The sequence below is a fragment of the Anser brachyrhynchus genome (assembly GCF_964034855.1).
Source record: "Anser brachyrhynchus genome assembly, chromosome: 10".
Taxonomy (NCBI): Eukaryota; Metazoa; Chordata; class Aves; order Anseriformes; family Anatidae; genus Anser; species Anser brachyrhynchus.
The window spans coordinates 4,205,157-4,228,213 of record NC_137705.1 but is presented as its reverse complement, the minus strand read 5'-3'; the positions used below and the strand labels follow the sequence as shown (position 1 = coordinate 4,228,213).

At 56.3% G+C, this 23,057-nt stretch overlaps 1 protein-coding gene across 1 annotated transcript in view; it reads right to left on the bottom strand.

Moving 5' to 3' along the window:
* RYBP (RING1 and YY1 binding protein) overlaps positions 1–2,109 on the bottom strand; it is a 51,328-nt gene extending 49,219 nt beyond the window's left edge. The window contains exon 1 of the mRNA XM_080606997.1: positions 1,986–2,109. The gene's annotated coding sequence lies outside the window, so the exon portion shown is untranslated. The remainder of the gene's footprint in view (positions 1–1,985) is intronic.
* Positions 2,110–23,057: the final 20,948 nt, after the last annotated feature.

Genomic DNA, 23,057 nt, shown 5'->3' with positions numbered 1-23,057 from the left:
GGCACCGCCGAGCTTGATGCATGCTCCTGCAAAACACACGCAGTTAACAAGGGAGTTGGATTAATACGGAGACACTGAGAGACTTTACTGATAATTGTGGGAGAGAAGCAAATGATAAGAGAGAGTTCCCACACAGCATGCCATTTTCCAGACTTCAGTAAAGACTCCGCTACACTGTCAGATGGGATATTTTTAGCTGAGCTGGAAGCACAGGCATGGCACAGTAGGCAAGGGATGAGGCAAGGAGAACCATAGGGCTGCAGGAAAATCCTGGGCAGAGCTCCTCAAAAACCTGCCTTGGGATGACCATCACTTGGTGTTTTCATCAGTGACCCTATCAGGAAAACGAGGGGTTGTGCTAATAGCCTGAAGACGAGATGCAGATGTCACAGCTGAAGAAAAGAATAACTTCTAGAGAAAGTGAAATGGAAGCGGGGTGAAATACGGTGTTATCTGACTTACTCAGTGGGGTGCTCATGACAAAACTTTCTGACTTCGCTAGGAGCCCATTGCTTTGGCGCACAGGAGGATAAAGAGCTGTCTCAGTAGTTTGTGTGCCACTGGTGTGACTCCGCTCCTGGAAGGGCACGTGTCAAGCCGCAGGTATCAGAACTCCCAACAAACAGAGACAAGGAAGCATTTAATGGCACTGAGCAGTGCGCAGGCAAGATCTTATTGGAGTTGCCTTTCTCCAGGCAATTCTTGACAAAAACTTGCACACAGGCTGGAACTAGCACAGAAGAGGGGTTCGAGGACGGTCAGAGTAGTGGGAAGCCTGTTTTATAAAATAAGTCTCTATGAGTTCAACTTGCTCAGCCTGGAGAAACAAAGGTTGAGAGGGGATATGGCTACTCTCTAAAAGTACTCTGAGGAAGGAGGCAGCACAATGGGGTAATAGAAGAGCTAACAGATGAGAATGAAGAGTGCAACTGAGCTATGCTGGCCATGTAGGCTGGAAATCAGACATCTGTTTCTAACCTTCGGAGGAGCAAGGAACAGAAACAGCCTTGCCGTGGGAGGAGCAAAGGCAGGCGATGTCAATATGGACCTTGATCGCTTGCAGGAGGAATCGCACCGCAGAGCAGCTGCCCCGGTTGCTGCTGCCCCTGGGATCCCCGTGGGATTGCATCTCCATCTCCTCCTCACCCACTGCTCTCACAAGAGGAGGGGAGAGATACAGGAGGAAGAGAGCTCTTCATCCAGCTTCTGCCTCTAGAAATGGATTTCTCAAACACCCAGGGATTTCCAATTTGCTTCTAAATTTGGAACGTGTCTTTTTGCCATCCCAGAAAACCTAAAACTTCCTCTGTTCAGCAAAATAAGGGTCTTTTTAAAGTTCTCTTTTAATATAATCTATTTATAGATGGTCTTTCATGGGTTCTTTGGAAAATAGTTTTAGAACTGAATTAGCAAGTGATCAAATGCCGACTATCAGGAACTTCAGACAGCAAGCCAAAAACTTTCTATCAGAAACAGCCTGCCGAAGAACAACTTAGTAGAAAAAGGATCTGAAAGATGAGGAGCAATATGCAAGCGAGAGCCAGTGCCAAGAATCCCAGGGGCTGCAAACCCTTAAAATGCCAGACAGGCAGGAGCAGCAAACAGCCTGAAAAGGTAGGGAGGCATAAAAAGCTGTGCGCGCAACAGTGTTAAATACAGAACTCAGCTGAGGGAAAGGGAAGCCAACAAAAAGCAGAGGCACCAGCTAAGCATCCTGCACGCTGTATTGTACAGATAGCGAGGGCTGTGCAATTTAAATCTGTAATCCCTTCCCGAGCAAAGAGGCTTTTGCAATAGCGCAATCTGGATGTCACCAGCATATGAATAGGCATCTTGGGACTGCTCTGGAGAGCAGAGGTCAAAGTTTAGTGATGTATGTAGTTGTCTCCCTAATGGGCCTTATTGATTATTATCCATAGAAACAAGCAACGTCTCCAAATCTGCCTCCCCCTTTATGTTAGATGCTGGCAGCCAAGAAAAAGTACCTTGATATCCTCGCTCCACGCAGTTTGTAGAGCACTGAAGCTTGCAACAAGGAAAGACACGGCGCTGCTGAGCAGACTTCTGAGACACGGCGAGTGGGAAATGATAAATAGACCTGTGCAGCATCTGCATAGCAATGGGAGCGCTGTGTCAAAAAGTAGTGTCTAGTAAAATACAAAACAAACAAACAAAACAAAAAAAATAAAACAGGATAATGTGAGGGGAGAAAGAGGAGGGAAAAAAAACAAGTCGCCCTTGGAATTCAGCCACCTAAATAAAGTATGGAAGGGGCTGAAAAGCCCCACTACAAACAGAGCCCAATTCTTCTTTGTTCAACTTCAGGTATACCAGCGAGGTATCTTAAATATTGCTATGAAATTGTCATATCTCTGATACAAAATCATGAGAATAGTTTGGTGTCTTCAGAGCACGGGCACAGCTCTGTTGTGGAAACTCAATGGGAGAGCAAAAATAGAAAAACCAGCACAAAGGCTGGACCAAAAGTACAATCGCTGTTTTTTGCCATTGCAGTGAGCGCTGCTGCGGCAGCCAGCTGGCACCGTGATGCCGGCAGAACCACACAGCCACCTCCGCTGGGTGCTGGGAGACCCCTGGGTGGGGGAAAGCTGATAAGGAACCAGGGGTGATTATCAGACCTCTTCAAACTTCCTGGGTTTTCAAGACAGAGCCCGAGAAAGCAGGCTCACTGCAGATTTTTGGTACTTCCAGTTGTGGCTGCTGCTAGAAAGTGGAAGTGGCAGGAGAAAAAAAGTAAAGAGAAAGAAAAACGAGCCCTCTCTACAGTATTTCAGAATCTCAGAAGAAATTCCTCCCGTTTGGTTCCAGAGTTAGAAATTGTCCCAGCCAACAGGGAGGTCCTGGCTCCCCCCGGAGATGTTTGCCCACCTCCGTACGGGGACGTCAGGCCGTTTAGACCACCCCTGCAGGTGCACCGCCTGGCTGTCTGCTCCGTCCATCCCCATCCTCAGCCCTTTTCACTGCCTGCAGGCTGAGCACCCCAGCACACACACGCTCAGGACGTGGAGGAGCATCCCTCTGCAGACACAGGCACCGCCAGCCCCCCGCAGCCCTTTGCTACCTCCTGCAGGGTTTGGGAGCTCCTGGCTCCGCAGCACTCACAGCTTCTGTAGTGCAGGCACCCGAGTGACCTCCACAGCACAGACGAGACGCTTTTGGGAGGCAGGAGCAGTTTTGCACGGCCCACACAAAATTCCTCTAAGTCCTTAGGCATTGCAAAGTTTTGCCAAAAAGGAGTCTTTGTGCAGGAGGCATCTTCCCCTGCAGTTAGGAAGCCTGTACAAGCCTTATTTATTCCCGAGTAGCGTCTGTAGGAAACCTATCATCTACCTGCGTGTCCTCACACTGAAACGCTGGGTCTTCCCACCTGAGAAGGAAGAAAAACTGGAGAGTATAAAGCAAAGCACAGGCTGTGTCGTCCGCATCGGGGCCGTAGCGCCGGCCAGATGGGCAGCAACCACCTTCACTTCAGCGGCACTGCAGCAGCACGACGCCGGGCCCTGCCAGGGATGTCGCTATCCAGCACGCTGCCAAGCCACAGAACAGCAACGAGCCTGTCGTGCCCTCGGTTTTCTTACAGGTACAGCAAATTTGGCTCGCTCTGGGGCCCATGAAGGGCCCAGCACCGGGGAATCAGAGATGCTGTGCTCTGTGCAGCTGGCATTAGGATCACCAGCATCTGGTGGGAGTGCAGCTCCACAGGACCAAAAGAACAAAAAAAAGCCTCTCTTTTCTTCTAGAGTACAGCTGAATTCCCTTCCTCCCGTTCCCTCAACAGATGTCAGAGAAAAGCATGAATGGCTGCGGCCCCGTGTTTGACTTGCAGCTTTCACACTTGCTGCCGAGCTGGCCTACTGCTGCTGAATTCGGCTCTGAAAGGTGCTGCTTTCTGAAAAGGAAAAGAGAAAGGGAAAAAAAAAAATCAACAACCTTGAACACTTAATAGTAAACTCCTTCAAAAGAAAACTTGCTTCAAGCCAAAAAGCACTTGCCAAGTTTCAACTAAATGTAAATGTTCACCACGCTGTAATAAACATCTCAATATGGGGGGCTCAAAATGAGAATGCTGAGACAACTTTGCTCCAAGCAGCTAAGAAATATATAGAAATATTATATATATATAACTTTTTTTTTTTTTTTGAACAGAAGGAAAAATCAAACTACCCCAAGGAGACATTTTATGGTGTTTCAGTTATATAAATATATATATATATATATTAAAAAACAACCAACCTAACAAGGAAAGCCAGATGACAAGCCATGGGTTGACCTGGTGCTCGTCGTGCAGGAGGATGGAGTCAGGAGCGGGGCTCTCTCCACCGAGCCATGTCACAGGTCGGGGTGCTGTCGGAGCAGGTGAACCCAGGACCGCTATGGGAAGGAAGATTTTCCAGGACAGAGAGGTGGCCCGCTGCAGAAACGTGCCTGCAGAGCGCACCTGCCCATCTCGTCTCGCTGGGGCTCTGCAGCACGCAGCGCTGGCTCCCAGTCGCCTCCTTCCCCAGCTCAGCACCGAGGGGTGCTGGACACGGCTGGAGGGGCTCCAGCAACGTCCTCCAGCAACTGATGGCGGTGGTGTTAACAATAAAACGTGCCTCGAAGGGGGAAGAGTCGGAGTCCTTCACTGCTCAGGTGTTGCACGGCTTTCCTTGCCCTCAGGCTGGCAAGGTGGGGCGCTGGGAGCTTTGGGTGCAAAGTGCGAGCACGGCAGTGTTATCTCAGGGCCGCGTCTGCCTGCCTGCTTGGCAGACAGCTGCTGATTTGTTTTGGAATGTACAAAAATGGCCTTAAATCCAATTTAGGCATTAAGGAAGAAAAAAAAAAAAAAAAAAACACCACAAGAGCAGTATGGCAGCTTTGCAAGCCCACAGGCTCCCCCGCAGCTCCTGGGAGGGCAGCAGGGCTGTGGTCACTGCTCCAAAGGCAGCGGGAGGGTGCCAGCAGCTGCAGCGCCTCGCAGAGAGGAGCCCAGGGGCTGCACTGGCCCGGGGACAGCAGCTCGTGCCCTGCAGCGGCAGGAGAGCGCTCTGCATCTCTCCGGGAGAAGGGGCTGTGCTCGGGACTGAAGCCATGAGTTAGCCAAACTTGCCCAAAAAAAGGGGGAAAAAAAAAAAAAAGAGCTGCTTACAATGTTCCCCCAGCCTAGGAAAAACACGCTTCCCTAGGATCAATTCAAACCTAACAGGTTGCCGTGCTCGGAAGCAAAATTAATCTTACACCAGGAGGATGAATTACAAAAGGAAGAGGTTGCTGCGTTCATTGCTAGAAATTAATCTTGTGCCGAGAGCTTCCCTGTCTGCTCTCCAAGTGGCCACCTTGCCAGGTGGAAGGGAAGCCTGAGTGGAAATGGGAACTTTGAGAGAAAACATAAAAACGTTTCCAGGTGGTTTTGGTTAAAGCAAAGGCAGAGCCATGAGCTGTGTCGCTGCCTGGTCTCAGTCGTGGCAGAAGGTGGAGAATTGGCCAGGAAGAGAGAACCGCCGCTGCCGAGATACCGTGACTGGCCTAATTAGGTGGAATTGCCATTAGCTATTCCACCTAATTAGATAATTAGATTAATTATCTAATTAACTGAAATTGTTGTTAGACAAAGGCAGGTAGAGCCTCAGAGGTGATAAGGAAGATATCAGGGCAAGGTTACTTTGAGATTTATATTGATTCCTTTAACAGTTCAAGAATTCCCCTGGTTCCCACAGTTATTTACTCTCGTCTCGCTCCTCCAGGATGCTTTAAAAGTGATTAAAGCAGGGAAGAGGGGGGGCTGCTCTTTGAAATGAGAGGGGAAAAAAAAAAAAGAAAGTTTCACTGCAAGTTCATGCCCCCGTGCTCTGAAAGCAGGGGGGCAGCTGGCCACGCTGGCGAGGACTGGGCCTGTCCCCAGGTTCCTGGGGCTGGAGTTTTTGAGTTCCTCCCTTCAATCCTTTCTGGCTGCCCAGCCGCGTGTGTTCAGTGAGAGGCACGACACATGAGCCAACGCCGCCCCGATGCTGCTGGGTTTTTCTCCCTCCCTCGCCCCGTGCTCGCAGCGCTGGTGGGAACCACAAGCCCATTAAGGAGCCCCATTGCAGCAGGCAGGGCATAAAAGCAGCATTAGAGCATCCCGCCCCGGAGACCCCGCGGTCCTAAATACCCAAGGGCTAGCACGAGGCAGGTCTGCACGTTTAATAACCCGGCCCTAATCGCTCAGGCGTGAAGCTGAAGGCACGGCGGGCAGGGCAGGGGCTGCACCCGGAGCCTCTGCCCACCGGGGCTTCTGCTGCCCCCCCTAAATTTTGCCCCGACCGAGCCCAGCCGTGGGGAGGCGCAGGGAGGCGTGCAACCAGCTTGACCCTGCCCTTCCCGTCCTGCATCTATTGTTAGAAGCATCAAGGAATTTGACCCACTTTGGGAGTTTCTGTTGGTTTTTCGCATTCCATTTGTCCTTTCTGACTAGCGTTTTGCGCTCGTGTGTCACGGCGCTGGCTCTGCTCCCCGTGGTGGATGTTCAGATGGCCGTAAAAAGATCCAGCTGCTGCATCCCACTGTGTTTAGAGCTTTTACACGCCGAGTGGATCCAAGATGCTGCCCACGCTGGGTTTTGAGGCATCCTCTCCACGTACCAGCTCTACCTAGCATCCTCCCTCCTCGCCCAGCTTCCTTCCTCCAGCCGGACAGCTTAGTTCGGGTACAGACATTGCACTCTCGCTCACACCAACACCAAAAACACGAGCTTTTTTAACTACAACACAATTTTTGCAGAAGCCCAAAACAAGAGCAAAGATTTGGTGAGCAAAACATCCTCAGCACAAGCTCTCTTGCTCACCTCCCTGCAGGAACCCATACGGATCTGCCGCAGGGCAGAAGAAAAGTTTAAACACCTTGTCAGGAGCTCGAAGGTGACTTCTGGTTTACCTTCCGTAGCGTTGGTTGGTCACACACGTGGATGCCTCACCACCATTTCCCCTCTTCTGCCTATCTCCTGCGCACCTCTGAGGTTTCTCTTTCATACGCCCTCATAACACCTGACTTCTTTCAGCCTTAATACCTGCGTATAATAGCTTAATAACTCTTATAATAGCTCCAGCCTGTCTCCTGAGAGGCACAGAAATAAACCTGTCTCTCCTCGTTGCAGGGAAGACGTTAACAGATCCATTACCGGTCAGAACGGAGCCGCTGAGATTATCAGCATCCCTCGCTCCTGCTCCCTGGGAGCGCCTTGGCTTCCTTCTCTGCAGGACGAGAAGTGCCCGCCCCTGAGCAGTGCCTGGTGTAGGAGCCGTGACAGCACGCGGGGTTAGCGGCATCGTGCTGGGCCCCAGGTGCGGCACGGGGCTGGGCTGGCGACTAAGATTTAATCATTTTCACCTAGAAGTGTTCAACGAACTCTGAAACCCGTCCCAGCTGGGAAACGTGCTGCCCTGGGGAGGAGGAGGGCCACAGCCCCAGAGCTGCCTCCCCTCTGACAAGCCCCCCCAATATTTTTGCCTGTCTTGGAAATCTGTCAGCAGCGCGCCGCGGCTGACCCCGGTTAGCCAGCAGGACGGAGGGAGCCCACAGGCAGGCAGGAATGAATTTAAACCATGCCCAGCAGCAGGCTTTTAATCCCTATCGCAAAATCTGCCTGTTCTGCCGCTGTTTCCATCCGGCTCAACGAGTTTGCAGGGACAGCGCTGCCAGCAGTCAGGCTCCTTCGCTTTAAGCTGGAGGCTGATATCCGCAGGATCTCGGGGAGCTGATGCGTCCATCGCATTCGGCTCAGCCGGGCACTTATTTCATTTTCAGGGTTTGGAGATGAAGCGGCACTTCTTGCTGCAGCCTCCGAGTTCAAACCCCAGAGGAGAGAAGTCAGGGAACGGCGGGCGGGCGATGCCTTGTGCTCCTTAGCATAAATATCAATTTTCACACTGTGGTCAGGTTCTGTAAGTGTGGGGAATTGGTGTGGCAACAGGATCGTAAAGAGGTCTGCCGGAGATTAATCCCTCCGTAGGCAGTCCCCTGCGCGCGCCGATTCCTTGCGATCGCTCGGTAATTAAGAGACGAAACCAAACCAGAAGGGACCACAAAGAAAAACCGCCCCGAAACGTCCAAATCCTCAAAACCAAGGTACTCGCTGGGAATTGCTGCAACAGCACACAGACGCAGAGCTTACCAGAACAGAAGGTGTATCGGGGTGGGTGAGAGATGCGGTATTACAGCATGGTAGGGCAGGGCTGGGACTGCCCACGGCAGAGCCTCACGCCAGGAGCAGGTCTCTGGTGACAAACCCAGGTCGGTCGCCTCAGTTCCTGCCCTACACCACCCGGCCTCTTGCTTTTACCCTGTGGCAGGGAAGATTCCCTGCCCGAAGGCAGTCCTGCCGCTGCCGGCAGGGCTTGCTGCGCACGAGGAGCCAGCGCTGTCCCCCAGCAGACCTCCAGCTCTCTGTCTGCCCACGGCTGCTCCCGATCTGGCCCTGCGAGCAGGGAGCGCAGCGCTCCCAAACCTTCCCGTCCCTCCTGCCAGCAAGCTCGGGCAGCTCTGCGAGCACTGGAGCCGGGGCTGGTGGTGCTGGACGGCAGACAAACCCACGGCTGGGCCAGCCACAGGGGTGCAGGAGCCCAGGCTCAGCACACACCCACCACATGACATCCCTTCAGCACACACCCACGACGTTAAATCCCTTTTGCTGACCCCCCTGCCTGCAGCATTAGCCCCGTACCCGTGCTCCCAGCTTAGCGGTACGGCTCGCTGCGCTCTCGAGCGCATCCATCGCAAAGGGACAGCTTCATCCCCGCAGGGACCAGCCCGGAGGGATGCTGCGGGAAGGGGTTAGCCCATCACACAGCCCGTTAATCGTATTACTGCGGAAACCTGACACAGTTCCCAAAGTGTGAGCCGGCGAATCCTCCCGGCGCCCGGCGAGCCTTGGAGCCTCGTCGCAGCATGCCAGAGGTTCTTTAATTCATTAATCATATTTGCTTAATAACCCTGTATCTCTCCAGCGGGGGGAACTGCCAGGCTCGCACGAGGTAATTGGGGATGGCTTTTCTGGGGAGCAGCCGAGCTGGAAGGACCGGCACCGGCGGCTGGGGCACGCGGCGCAGCTCTGCGGTAATTTCCCCACCTCAGCCCCAGCCCCAAGGCCCGGGGGGCACGCACCGAGCCCCGGGGGCGTCAGGCACCCTTCTGCCAGCGCTCCTCTCCCCGCCTGGCAGCGAGGTTTGCGGCAGAGGATTTACGACGCGCCGGGTCTGCGCTGCCTGGTGATTGACAAGCCCGCGCCCGGCAGCAGCATGTTTATTGCAGGTAATTACTGATGATGTCAAGGAAAAAATTGCAGAGAGGATCCTGCGCGCAGCCTGCTAATTGTACCTGCTCCTCGCGCTAGGAGCTGTGAGAGGTGTAATCCATCAGATGGGCTTTATGCGACTTTGCAGCGGCTGGCTGAAGGCCAGTTTTACTGCTCCAGGAGCCAACGGCAGCAGCAGCGGGGCTGGCGGCAGCAGCCCCGGCTGGCACTGCCCAGCACCAGCACCAGCAGCCCCACGCCAGCACGTGCGCGGGTGGACGGGGTCAGCTCCGGCGTGTGCTGCTCGCCTCCGCCCACTCCCTGCCCCTGCAGCACCGGTTGCTCTCGCGCTCCTTCCGTCAAAGCCCCTGAGCCCAGCACTGGGTGGTGGCAGCACTTTGTAGCTGGGGTTCGGGAGCTTCCCTTGGATTAGGGTTGTTGAGAATCAGGCTTTTTTAATATCCTGTGACAACAGCCCCAAAAATCTTTAACCGGCACATTTTCCAAAACTCTGCTGCTGGCGAAACGTGTATCGAACACCCCATGGCTCTGCAGCCCCCCAGCACGCCCGCGTCCATCCAGCACCACCCGGATCCCAGCCGCAGAGCTACAGCCCCACGCTCCCCCCTACAGCGTCACCGGGGGGGTGTTTTTTCCTCACCACTGCTCAGGGAAAAGAGTCACAGCTGGCAAATCCCGTGGATGGGGTGGTATATTTGATCACTTGTAGTCATCTGGTGCCATCCACCTGAGGCATGGGCTGGGCGCACCAAGGAGGATGCTGCACCCGTATGGGGGACCGCTGGGGGCTCCGGCTGCCTGCGGGGAGCATCCCGTGGCTGCTGCCGCCTCTCTCTTCCTCTTCCCAGGCAAGAAGCAGCTTCACAACAGCAGCCTTGTGGCCACAGACCAGGCCACCTTTAAATCAGCCCCAGCTGGGCCAGCTCCTTCTTCCAGAGGGTGCTAAAACCTCACCAGCCGTCTTGCTTCAAGTCCCACCAGCTTCGGAGGTGCTGCGTGAGGCCCCGCAGGCTGACACGATGCAGGATTTACCTGGCGTGCTGCAAGCACCGCAAACTACTTGCTAATCTTCACGATGACCGTTCAAGATGGACAAAAAAAATCACATCAATTTCAAGTTTAGAGATGGAAAAACAAGGGAGGCCCCAGGGATGGGCAGGGACCACGTGCGAGGGGCACGGCTGAGAGCACGACAAACCTCTGCCCCGCTCATCCTCCTCCACTACTGCCACCAGAGCGGCTCATCCCGCCCGATGCAACCCCGACACGATGCTGAGGGCGTGCGAGAGGTCGCACACTCGCTGGGTGCACCCGCGGAGCCCCGGGTCTGCAAACAAAAGCAGGGACCTGCGGCGGTGATGGGCGAGCGCATCGATGAGGACCTGGGAAATTAAATTGAAATGCTTTTAAAAAGCAAAGGGAAAGCAGACACCCTCCCAAGACAAGGAGGCTGAAAAGGCTATTGAGAGCAGCTATAAATACAGCCGGGCTGGTTCTGGCGGAGTCATGATATCATTTAATAACATTGCTCGAAGGCTAATTGCGGAGTTTAAAAGCAAACTTAATAAGTAGCAACTATGAAAATGTTAGTTCTTAGGTTACAGGATTATAAGAAAGCAAACTAGTCTATGCTGTATGTTAATGTCTGAATCAACGTATTAGAGCAATAATCTGCGCTTGGTCTCTCTGTATAAACCTGCTCAATATTTCAGCAGCTGGATATTTTTGCCTTGGTTCTCAGAGAGAAAAATACACTCATTTATTTCCCCGAAATAGCATATTATGATGGATGCAACTGCCAAGCTCCAGCTAATGGATGTAACATGATGGAAAACATCATTATTTAGGTGTGGGAAATTGTTCTTTAGGAATCCAGTGTCTGCAGCAAACCTGCACTCCTTGAACCTCAACCCCACAACGCGTTTCAGATGTGGATTTTAAGTGACTGTTTCTAATTAGTGCATCACAGAGCCCTGTCAAAATACCTTCTGGTGAACGGCAACAGCGTGTGCACGGGATTTTAAATCGCACCTAGAGAGCGGCCGTGGCTCCCCGCGGCTTTGGAGGCGGGAGGGCCAGCACCACGAAGCAGCGGGGCAGCCCGTGCCCGGCGAGCAGCGGGACGCCAGGCGCGGTGACCTGGGGGGCTGCGGGGCGAGCCCGGGGCTGCTGCTGGTCCTGTGCTGCTCGTCCCCGTGCTCCTCTTACAGCAGAGGTGCTGGGGAGACGAGGCAGAGGCGGCACAGATCGGGTCGGTACAGAGACACCTGCAGAGGCTTCTCCCCAGGGCTGCGCATCGCCTGGGTACCCAAGGGGTTTGGGATGGCAGGCGGCACCGAGATGCTGCCAGCTGCACGGGGAAATCGTGAGCTCCCCAGAGCCACCTGACATGGGAGGAGGGCCTTTTGTGCTATTTCCCACAGGAAAATGAAAAGGAGCGAGCAAGGCGCAGTGCTGGGTACAGCGACGAGCCCAAGCAGCCCGGCTGCTGCAGGGAAAATTCCCTCCTGTGTGGGATCTCCCTCGCTACCCAGACTGATGGAGTCAGCCCCATGTAATGCCTGCAGGGAGATGCTCTCCGCTCGTGGTGGCTCAGGAACTGGCCTGCACTGAGCTTTCTTTGTCCGTTTACTCACGGTTTGGCACCGACTCGTTGCCAACTCCCCATCGCACCGCAGCCCGAGTGACACAGGCCAGGGCCCGGCAGCCCCGGTCCAAAGGCATTCCCTCACGCAGCACTCACTCGCGGAGGAAACGAGACCCTGCTCCTCGGGCAGGGGCAGCAGTATAAACACTCGCAGCTGGTTCACATCAGCCCCGCAGAGGCGTGTGCTCCAGGTGCTTGATAAATGCTCCTTGCTTCCTATGCGGGGTTCTGCTGTGCGTCAGGGAGGCGCTCAGCCTGCCTCCGCAGCCTCTGGCAGGGGCACCCCTGGCGGTTTCGGCGGTGCTAGAATAACTCGCTCTGCTACCCCAGCGCTCGTTTCTGCTCCCGGAGGTGCGCGAGCAGCTCCCGCTGAACCCAGCCTGGTCGAGGCTGTGCTTCTGAGAGCTTCACAGCCGCCTCTGCCAGTCTGCAAAGCGCCCAAAGGCTGGGTGCTTTGAGGTGCTGTCACGCCCTTCCTGTGCTCGAGGAGGGAAAATCCAGCTGTAGTTACATGGGCTGTGCCCTCCTGGTCACATCCAGTCTGGGACTTGAGGGCATCAGTGACCGCCAGCCCTCGCTCCCCAGGCAGGGGAAGCAGCATGCGCCCAGGCAAGCTGGTTTTTACCAACACTGCTGGTATTGAAAGGGCACCAGCAACGTTATCTCTCGTTAGCTGATTGGGAAACCCCAATAATCAACCCGCACTAAACCTGCAACGCCTGCAGCCACATGATTGTCACCATCATTCTGGGGATTTGTTCCTACTTCTCAGCACTGCCCAGGAAAGCCCCCTTCATGTGTATCCTCGATGGCCAGAAAGCAAAAGAGATAAAGCAGCAGAACAATTATTATTTTAGGATCCCGGTTCTTAGCTCACTCTTGCTGCTCCCATCCCCATCCCTCCTTTGGTCCCCCCTAGCATCCCATACTAGTCCTGCCTCTTCCCCTGCACCCCCGGCAGGCCCCCCCCAGCCCCGGAGCTTTTTGTTCCCGGTGCCGCTGGCGTGACCGAGCGCTCGCACACACGGACACGCGGGCGGACAGACGGACACTCTCCCCCCGTGCCGGCATTGTTCCTGCCGTGGCGTCCCGCCTGCCCGAGCTGCTCAGCAGCTGCCCGGGGGTTTTGTCTGGCTGTTCCGTGGCCCCCGGCCGGGAGCTCATTGTGCATTTCCAGCAGCGCCCGGGTGACCCAGGTGATCGCTCAGCTGCCGCGTGGCCTGGCGCCGGCACAACTTGGACGGGTTTCAGACACCTGGCATCACGCAAGGAGGCAGAGAGACAAAGGAGATCGATACCCTCTGCCCCAAAGGCAAACAAACTGCATCGATTAGCTCCGGCGGCCGCGGAGACGTTCGGAAGCGATGTGGGTTTCGGCAGGTCTCACGGACGCCGACTGACCCCGGTCCAAACGCGCCTCTGATGTTCGGCCTCCCCGAGCTGCCCGACGTGGTTCAGGGCTCTGTGGGGAGCTGCCACCCCCTGGCCAGCAGCCCTGAGCCCCCAGGGAGCTGGGGGAAGCAGCAGGATGAGCACCGCCCCTGCCAGCCGGCTCAGCACCCTGAGCCCCCGCTGCTGCCTGTCCCCGGGGTCGGAGGCCAAAGCCTCCGGGAGCAGCTGCGGGGCCAGGAGGACCCGGGGCCCAGCCCTCACCCCTCGGAGGTGAGACGTGTCCGGTAGAAGACACCTTTCTCCGAGGCAGTCTAAATATGAACAGTGCAGGTACAAGGTCTAGAGACAGGGGACAGAAAGAAAAGAAATCCATCCCTGTAGCTGCCCAGGCTTTGTTTCGGCTCCGGGACGTCCCCTGTGTGAAGCAGCGGGCGGCTGCGGCGATGTTCACACAGCTCACGACTGCGGCCCAGGACAGGAATTTGGGTCCTGCCTTCGTGGAAACGGATCTAGGGCTGGGGGTCTTCATGCACAAATCCTCCTCCTGGGGTCCGGACCCCCCCTTCCCTCCCCATCCCCCTCCCAGGGTTTCCTGCAGTCCCTGCGCTCAGTGCCTGGTCAGGCTCGGCATGGCTCGGCAGAGACCCCCCCCAGCTCCGTGCCTCACGTGCCGACATGTGCACTGAGCCAGGCAAAGCGGGGCACGGCCTTTGCACAAACACCTGACCTGGGTTAAGTGTCCGTGCTCGCTGGGCAGGCCCCGAAATGGGGCTGGTCAGTGGGGTTTGGGAGGAGGGAGGCTGCTGAATGCAGCTCCGAGGGGTCGGGGCCCGTCCTGCCCCCAGCCCTGGGGGGCATCCTCGTCTCCTCACCTCCCCGTCCACCCAAACTCCTTTCTTCAGGCTGCCCAGAGTGATACTCGGTCAGCAAGGACACTGATAAAAGGAGAAAGGCTTTTATTTATTATTCAGCCCTCTCCAGGGTTTCGGTGCCACAACACATTACCGTACTTCCCACATCCATTATTTATTTCCTGGTTCAGCACAGGTAAAGCTAAAGCGAAGCTGAAAGATGTTTGAAGCCCATGCACAAAAGCTTAATCCAGCCCAGCCTCCCCAAGCTGAAATCCTTCCCTGCTCACAACCTGGACGAAAGAAATCCCACTTTTGCGGAAGTCGAAGACTTTTTGTAACGAATTTCAAGGGGTCCGCACTCCAGTTCTTAGCAAACGGCTGAAGGAGGGGTGGCCCTGGCTGCAGGCAGCCCCTTCCCAGCACCCCAAAGAGGGTGTAACCCCCCCCCAGCCCCTGCTGCCCCCTCCCTCTGCCCCCTGCCCCCTGCAGTGCCCGGTCCCCGGGGAGCAGCGCAGGAGCCGAGCAGCAGGGAGGATCCTTGGACCCTTGGATTTTGCCTGGTTTCTCCAAAACCTCCTCCCTCAGCCCCCAGCCACCCAGCTGGTTCGGGGAAGGGCGGCCCTCACCACATCAAACACAAATGATTACAGGATCTGAGAAAAAGACAGCAGGCTGGTGGAGTAAAACCAGCACTGCAAAATCAAAACATCTTGGGATCTAGGTAATTTTTTTTCTTTCTTTCTTCCTTTTTTTTTTTTTTTTTTTTGGCATCTGGTGTTTGAAGGGAAGCGAATTCAAGACCTGGAGATATTCCCAAGCCTTTGGGTCACGGCTTGACCACCACCTGCAAAGGGAGTGCTCAAACCTCACCTCGGCGCATCCCAGGCTGACCTCGGTGGCACTGGGAGGGCAGAAGGGAGCCTCAAATCCCTTGCCTGGGGGGCATCCAGGGATGTGGGGATGGGAACACGGGGATGGGAAGGTGGGAATGGGGACGTGGGGATGGGGGCACACTGCTCTCAGGTGCCACGATGCCGCGGAGCCCCCCGTCCCTGCCCTACCGAGGATGCGCAGCCAGACGGCGAAGCAGGAGCTCTCCGGGGCAGCCCCTGCCAGGATGGGGGCAGAGTCTGGCTGGCTGGCTCGCCATCCTGAGAGGGGATTGAGAAGATCAGCTGAGATTATTCAGGCATGTAAGTGTTTGCGGAAAGCCGGAGCCTGCTGTGAGCTCGCTGGCAGTGGAAATGCTCCTTTTTGTCTGCCCGGCTGCAGAGGTCTGGCGAGCTGGGCTTGCAACACCCGGCGCTCACAAATGTGATCCGACTCCCCCACGGACACCTAAAAAGCTGCTCCCGAGTGCAACGGTGCTTCCCACTGGGCACTGCTGTGTTACAGGTAATTAGCAGAGCCACTGCTAATAACGCACAGAGGTAAGGGAGTGCTTGACCCGCGTCCCCCTGCCCTGTCCTGGCAGTGACATGTTACCTGGGTCCGGGGGAGGCTGGAGCCCCCAGCTCCCTGTGCCACCTGCACCTCAGCGCCGTCCCGTTGCCTCCTTGCCGCAGGGCTGGCATTTTAATTCTGCCTTCCCCTTCCCAACCCAGGCATCCCCTTCGCCCAGAGGCAGCGGGGACACGAGGCCCTCCCTGCGCCCGCTCCCGGGGGCTGGAAGCCTCCCCAAGACAGGGATCTCCCGGCCGTTGAGCGTCGATAACGTGATTACCGATTTGTTGTGTTAAACACCGCTGTTTAAACAAGAGGTGCCCCTAAGCGTGGTGCTCGGGAGCCCGTGTCAATATTGGCTCGCGAGCACGGACAGCAGATAAGCTGGCGGCTGCAAGGACACCGGGTGCCGGCCCTCTCCATCTGCAAGTCGCGCCTGGGACCTCGCTCCCGAACCTTTGATCGCTCCCCACAGTTGTCTCGTCCTCAGCAAAGGAATGTGGCCCTTTATAAATAGCGCTCGCTTTGATGTAACATCCCCATGCTCCAGGCTAATAAAATGGCCTTGATTCGGCCCAGCACCCAGCGCCCAGTTAGAGCCTATAAATATTGCTCTTCCTCTCCTCAGAGCCAGCGCGGGTCCCGCCGATATCAAAGGGGAGCGCGCACATGCTGCAGCGCAGGGAGGATTCATCACGAGCTGCGATCCAGCCGGGCACTTAAGTGATTTGCTGAACCGGAGCATTAAATGGGAAGCAGCGATTTCTTTTAACTGCCTATAAATACCATAACTTCTTCTCGGAGCTGGAGCTATTCTTTAATGACTGGTGCTTAGATACATTGAAGTTTAAAACCCCGTGGAAAAAAAAAAGAAAAAAAAAAAAAGCCCTGCTTCAGCACATGGGTAACACAAAAGCAACATTTCTTGTCCATATGGAGAACATATTGGCTGAACTCAGCTACGGATCGACCTTTATCTTCGTTCCTGAGATGAGACCAATTAAGTCACTGGTGGCAGCGCAGCCGGTGAGTTATCGCTCTCCTTCCTCGGGCAGATAAAGGTCAGGCGCGAGCGGGCGGCGCGGGGCTCGCTGCGGTACCTGTTGCCCCGAGCTGGCTGCGGATGCCCACGTGCTGCTGCTCCTGGTGTGCCCCAGAAGCTAATTCCCAGCTAATCGGGGGGGTTGGAGCCCCCCTCCGCGAGCGGGGTGCTGGGGAGAGGCTCTTCGGATGGGCACAGAGCCCCTGCTGCCCTGTCCTCCCTCTGGGGACACACGGTTTGATATCTCGAGCCGAACAATCCTCCCAAAAAACACTCTCCACCCTCCAACGGTGAAACCAGAGCACAGATTTTGCCCTTTGTACTCAAGGCCCTCCCTTCTGCAGACTCCTCAGGTTAGCTTTTTGGGTGTGCATAAATATATGGCTGCGTACGAGTGCCTATATCCACATACACCCTGTCGCGGTGCACAGCGGGGCTCCGGGCAGAGCAGCCTGAGCCAACCCCCCCGTCCCCCCCGGGGGCACACGGTGGCCTTCGGTGGCCTTCGGTGGCCTTCGGGCCGTCCATCAGCGCAGCCAGCATCAGGGCCAGGGCGCAGGGCAGCCGCCTCCCCCGGGGGATGAATTACGGAGCCATAAAGCGCGCTCGGCTCAGCAGGAGGGTTTTATGCTCGCCATCAATCAGGAGACACAAACAGCTCCATTCCCGGCAGAAACCGTGGCAGAAACGGGCGCGCAGGGACCCTGGGGGGGGTTGTTGAGAGGGTCGGCTGGGGGGGGGCAGAGCTGGGCACCCCCCGTGCACCCTTGATTGAGGGATTGCACCCCTGTCCCAGCAGAAGGAGCCCCAAAGGCCGGCAGCCCCCAGACCAGAGGCTGGTGCTGCTCACACCCATGCACCCGATGCTGCCCGCTCCCAAATTTCACCTGCCGGGGCAAGAACCCAAACCTGCCCCCAAAACCAGGGGGTTTGGGGCTGGTCCGGAGCTGGCAGAGCCTGCCCGGGGCGGGGGTGCTGTGGGGATAGGCTCCCCGGCAGACACCCACTGCCCTGCTCGTCCCTTCGGTCTCCAGAAAAGCATCGTGTGGGAGAGGAAAAGAGGAAATCCTCCTTGCGGAGGCTGCGGAGGCGGGGAGTGGAGGTGTGCACGTGGGGCTCGCAGCCCCCGCAGTGGTACTGAGCTGTGTCGGTGCCTGCCCGAATGCGGCCCTAAGCATCTGCCCTAAACATCTGCCTTACCTTCATCTGCAATTAGCGGGCAGAGCAAAATGTGAGCCAGCACATCCGAATAACTGCACCCTGAGCACAAACACCTGGACGGGGGGAATCTCCCTCGCCTGGTACCTGCTCGCTGGTGAACCTGCGTTCTCCTAATAATCCCGCGTCACCGGAGGAGTTTCTCTCCCAAACACCGCAGAGCAGCACGCTCCTGTATCGCTTCCTCGCTCTGCTCTGGAAGTTTGCTTTGCTGTTGTGTGGATGTTTTTCCAAGCTAAAAATAGGATTATCTCTCTACCCGTCGAGTCTGTCTGGGATTATAAATTCAAAGGGTGTGATATAGGGACGTGGAATAAAGGTTTAATGAATCACAAAATTGAATTCTTTATGGGCTGGCAGCGTTTTTCTGAATAAAACAACAACTTAATGTCCTACGCGTTGTACTTTACGAACTGGGACCTAAACTTATCTTGTACAAAGGAAATTATAGAAGCAATCATGGGAGGTCTTTTATTAGTAGTTCTTCTCTCCCCGGCGCAGAGCAGAATATGAATTGATTGTCAGAGATTTTTTAAGTGCCTGTGATTGAGGAGATGATCTCTGATAAGCTGCTGGAGTAAAATAGGAGCCAACAGCTGCTCCATTTAACATCGGTTAGCCTCCAGTTCTGGTGGCTTGCTAAATGACTCTTTTATATCCCGAACACATCCCCGCGTCACGGCGCCGCTTGCGCACACCTCGCGGCCGGGGCTGAGGAGGTGCCGGCTGTGCAGCCTGTGGGGCCTCGGGGGGATGCCGCAAACAGGGACGCTCCTTCCCCCCCTGCCAGCGTGGGCACTGTGTGTCACACCGCCCGGGAGCTTCTGGTGGGGATGTTTCCTTCTTAAAGGAGAGAGGATAATTCACTTGCTCTCCGTCGCAGTGTGTCCATCAGGCAATTAGAGCACAGCCCCTGGCAGCTGGTGTGTTTGGAGGGGGCTGCCGGTCCCCAGATGACCCCGCCGTGCCTCCCCCGCTTGCAGCACATTACATCACATCACCGCCGGACCCGGCTCATATCTGGGAGCTGCTCATTGCCGTAAATCACACAAATCACCTACGCTTTAATGCCACCCACACCCGGCCGCACCCCTGGTGCCCGCAGGAGGGCACGGCCACCCCGGTGGCCCCGCTGCCCCCTCGCCGGGAGGATTTGTGTCCCGCAGCTCCGCCACGAGACGTGCCCCAGACACCTGCAGTGAATCCCGAGAGCAGCTTTACGGCACAAGTCAGGGTGCAGCCGGGAGATGTACGAGGGCACGGTGCAAAGGCCTGGGGACACGGAGCTGCTGATGCCCTCCGTGCCTTCCCTGCCCCTGTGCCAGAGCCAGCAGCCTTTGACACGTGCTGCAGCCCGGTTTGCTGGCTGCCTGCGTTTGATGCTACCCTCGGAAGACTCTCAGACGTTCACAGGCTCCATGTTTCGGCTGAGCAGAGCCTTTTCCAAAGGAATCACTTAAAGGCCTACGCAGGAACAAAGCTAAAAGGGCTGCTGATTATTTAGAGTTAGGCACGGCTGAGTTAGCCAAGCAGAGCCATCACCCCTCTCAGCTCCTCACCGTACGGCGCTGAGAGGATGCAGATTTCCTCGGGCTGTACAGCCGGCCAACTCCCGGGCTTAATTTAGCCTCGGAAACCTCGGGTCTCCTAAACAAAGCGCAGCTGTGAGCCTCCTGCCCTGCGGGGCAGCTGCCTCGGCCCCGACGGAGCCGGGAGCAGGAGCTGACGCTGAGAGCTCAGAGGGGCTCCAAACCAACCTGACCTGGCCCAGCCCGGCTCTCCCCCAACCCGTGGGGACACCGACATGTTGTTTGCCGTGGTGGCTTCACGGGATCATGTCCTCCTCTCTCCCCAGGCTGCTGCGGCTCACAGAGGCACGGGGAAGAGCGTCCCCAGGCAGGGGTTTCCAACACCTCCAGGCTGGCCTCCAGGAGAGGCAGGAGCAGGGATGGGGCTGTCCAGAGGCCAGGTCTGCTCTTCCCGTGTCGTCCTAGCAGAGCGGGAGAGGAGCTGTGTTTGCACTGGGGGTAAGGGTGAGATATTGCTGGAGAGATGAAGGGGAAACTGAGGCAGCACCTCCGCAGCAGAGCTGAAGCCTGCTGCCACGCAAACGGCTCTCGAGGTGCGGGAGCATCCTTCAGTGTCCCTGCTGACGGCGATGGGGAAGGAACCTGCCCGCTGTTGGCAGCTCACGGGGGGGACATTGGGTGCTGGGACCCCCGAGCCGCACGCAGCCAGCACCGCGCGGCCGGGCGCTTCCCGAGGTCTCCGCAGCGCAGGAACAAACCTCCCAGCATTTGGTTTCAAGACGCAATTCCACCATAATTGATATCATAAATATTAAACCAAATAAACCCTTCTGCGCCCTGCCACGCTGGGAGAGCTGCCTGGGAGAGGCGCGTGCGGCAGCGCGGGCTGGATTTACGAGCCCTGTAGTTATAGCAACAGGCGCTGCCCTTGTGCGCCAAAGGCCCGGCACGGCGGCAACAGAAACCCACAGCCATGGGCTGGGCTGGGCAGGACGCCCCTAGGGCATGGCCCAAGCCCACCAGCCGGGGTAGCACACCTGCCTTGCACGCCCCGGGAGCTCCTCGCCTACCTTTGTGCCAGGACCCGAGGGCACAGACCTGTAGAAAAGCCAGGCAGCGTGCCCGCTCTGCTTGCTCTTTGGTGTACGGGGGGTCAGCCGGGCAGCCGGTGTCTTCAGAGGACACTTTGCTGGCTTTCTCCTCTTCACAACACGCAGCCAGGCTAAAGAGCGGTTCTCCTGCCTGCGACTCAGACACCCTGCTAGGAAATCAATAGCAATGTGGTGATGTTGTGGCACTTGGCTCGCTGCATTGCAATGCCCTGGGAGGAGCCAGTCTCCAGAGCAAGCAAAAGCAGCGAGGGCCAGCCTGGCCTCGGGCAGATACTCACAGCACAGACGCGTCCGAGCGGCACAGCCTGAGAAATCCACCCAAAATGGCAGGAGCCTCCTCGCCGTGCCCACCCACGGGGTGCCAGCCAGCAGGGAGCAGGCTGGAAAGAGCCCTTCGCTTCCCCACATCTGCTCCCATGCGGTGCCACCGCGCTCCTTGCAGCTGAGCAGTCCCGCAAGCCCTGCAGCGCGGGCAGCGCGGGCAGCGCAGGCAGCACGGGCAGCACACCCCCTCCTGTGCTCGCCCCGTCCAGCACCAAGCGAGGGTGCCTGGAGCATCTGTGTCAGGAAAGCGGGCAGTGGGCTTGCAGGACACGGGCTCAGTGCACACAGACCGGTTCTCTGGTTTCTGCAGTTCCAAGGAGGACTGGGGTCTTCTCCTGGCTGCTGCCTCATCACCACGTGCTCCAGAACAACTACAAGGCGTGAAAAGTAGTTAGAAGTTGACCCTTTTATTTACCTTAGCTTAGCCTATTTGCCTACAGAAACACAGAGCAGGAATCACAAAGCTCTGGTCTAGAAACTGGCAGAAGCTGGGAAGTGATGCAGGATCTCGGGATCGGCACCAGACACGACAGCAACGTGGTCCTGGTCACAGGCTTGAACGCAGAGCCAGAGACAAATGAAAGGTGGAGGTGCCGAGCAGCAGCAGCTAGTTTAAAACAATCAGGAAACTTAAAATAGATTTAGGCAGTTTTGAGCCACAAAAATAAAAGCTGGTGGCATCTTTGTTTAACAAAGAACCGTTGTTCTTTCCTGGACGTTAAGGAGGGCACGGGCATGGCTGGATTTCAGCAGGTTTCAAAGGGCAGCACACACGTTATTTTAAAATGAGAAATAAAATGTAATAGCCTGACCTCAGAAATACAAGGGTCTGTTTCCAATGGACTCCTGTTTCTTTCATTTTTCTCCATCGGTGCGGACTACAAACTCTGCTGCTTCCCACCTGCGTGCACCGCAGTGCTGGAGCTGCTCTGGGTCCCAGCCTGGCCGGGAGGCAGACCCCAAGGGGGGCAGGAGGGAAGGACAGGGCTGTGCAGGGGGGAAGGACGGGGTTCTGCAGGGGGGAAAGCTCAGGGCTCTGCAGGGCTCTCCCCTGGGCGCTGCCTGCGCCGAGAGCAGAATTAAGACCTCCAATCTATTCCTAATGGAGAGGTTACAAGAGGGCATTTGGGAAGCAATTGAAAGGTCGGTGAGGAGAGGCGGCCAGGAAATGTATGGAGTCTCATTACCTTTTATCTTCCAGGCACATAAAGTTTGCAGGATCTCTGTTTAGGCTAGGAGGAAGCCTCTGCAAGAATTATACACGCTGCCCGCCCGCTTATCAAGCGAGAAAGAGCTGTGCTCCATCAGGCAGCTGCGGGGCTTCGCGGAGATAAAGCTGTCCCCCTGCCCGGCAGCGCCGCGGGATAAATCATCCTGTCCTCGCTCTGCCGTCGCGCCTAACCTCTGCCTGGCCCTGCCAGCTGCACGATTTAGCTGCAGAGCCCGCAGGAGCGAGCGTGGCCGTGCCTGGTTGAAGCATCCAAGCGCTCTGCCCGCAGTGTGGGCAAGGAGGGAGTGCTCAGTTTACAGAGTGAATCAGCTCCGTTCAGCTGCAAACACTGAGGTCGCGGCTTAAACACACGCCCAGCCCGGCACCAGGAACCGCAGCGCCGGAGCTGGCACTGGCGGGACGCTCGCTGCCCCTCTTCCTGCGGCTCCCCACGGCCCCCCGGGGATCCCATCCCTTCCCCCGGGCTCAGCGGTGCCGGCGAGGCGTGATGAATTAAGGAGGCTGCAAACAGAGCGGGCTGGGCACAGACGTGCAGAGTCTGTGGGATCCGCTGTTGGCCAACGCCACCGAGTCACGAAGAGTAGGGATGCGCGTAACCGAAATCCCAGCAGGCTCGTTCTTCTGTGTAAGCACCACACACACACCTGGAAAATAAAACTGCGCGTGTGAAAGGGAGCAAATTAAAATTCAATTTCGTCTATAGCAAAGAGACGTTACCATCAGTGGAAGGATGTTAGAGATATATCGGTACCAGCATAATTCCTTGGTGAACTTTTATGGGCCAATTGATAAAAAATATCCTCCTGAGAGCAATGCACATTATTTCCAGAGCTCCAGTATTTTACTAGCAAGTCAGTGCGGGGATGTGTGATTTACACAGTGAAAACAGAGGGCTACCTAGACGTGGGCAGTACAAGCACTAGTGCTCCGTGGGGAATTCTGCCCGGGATCGATGCACAACGTCTCTGCTCGGCCT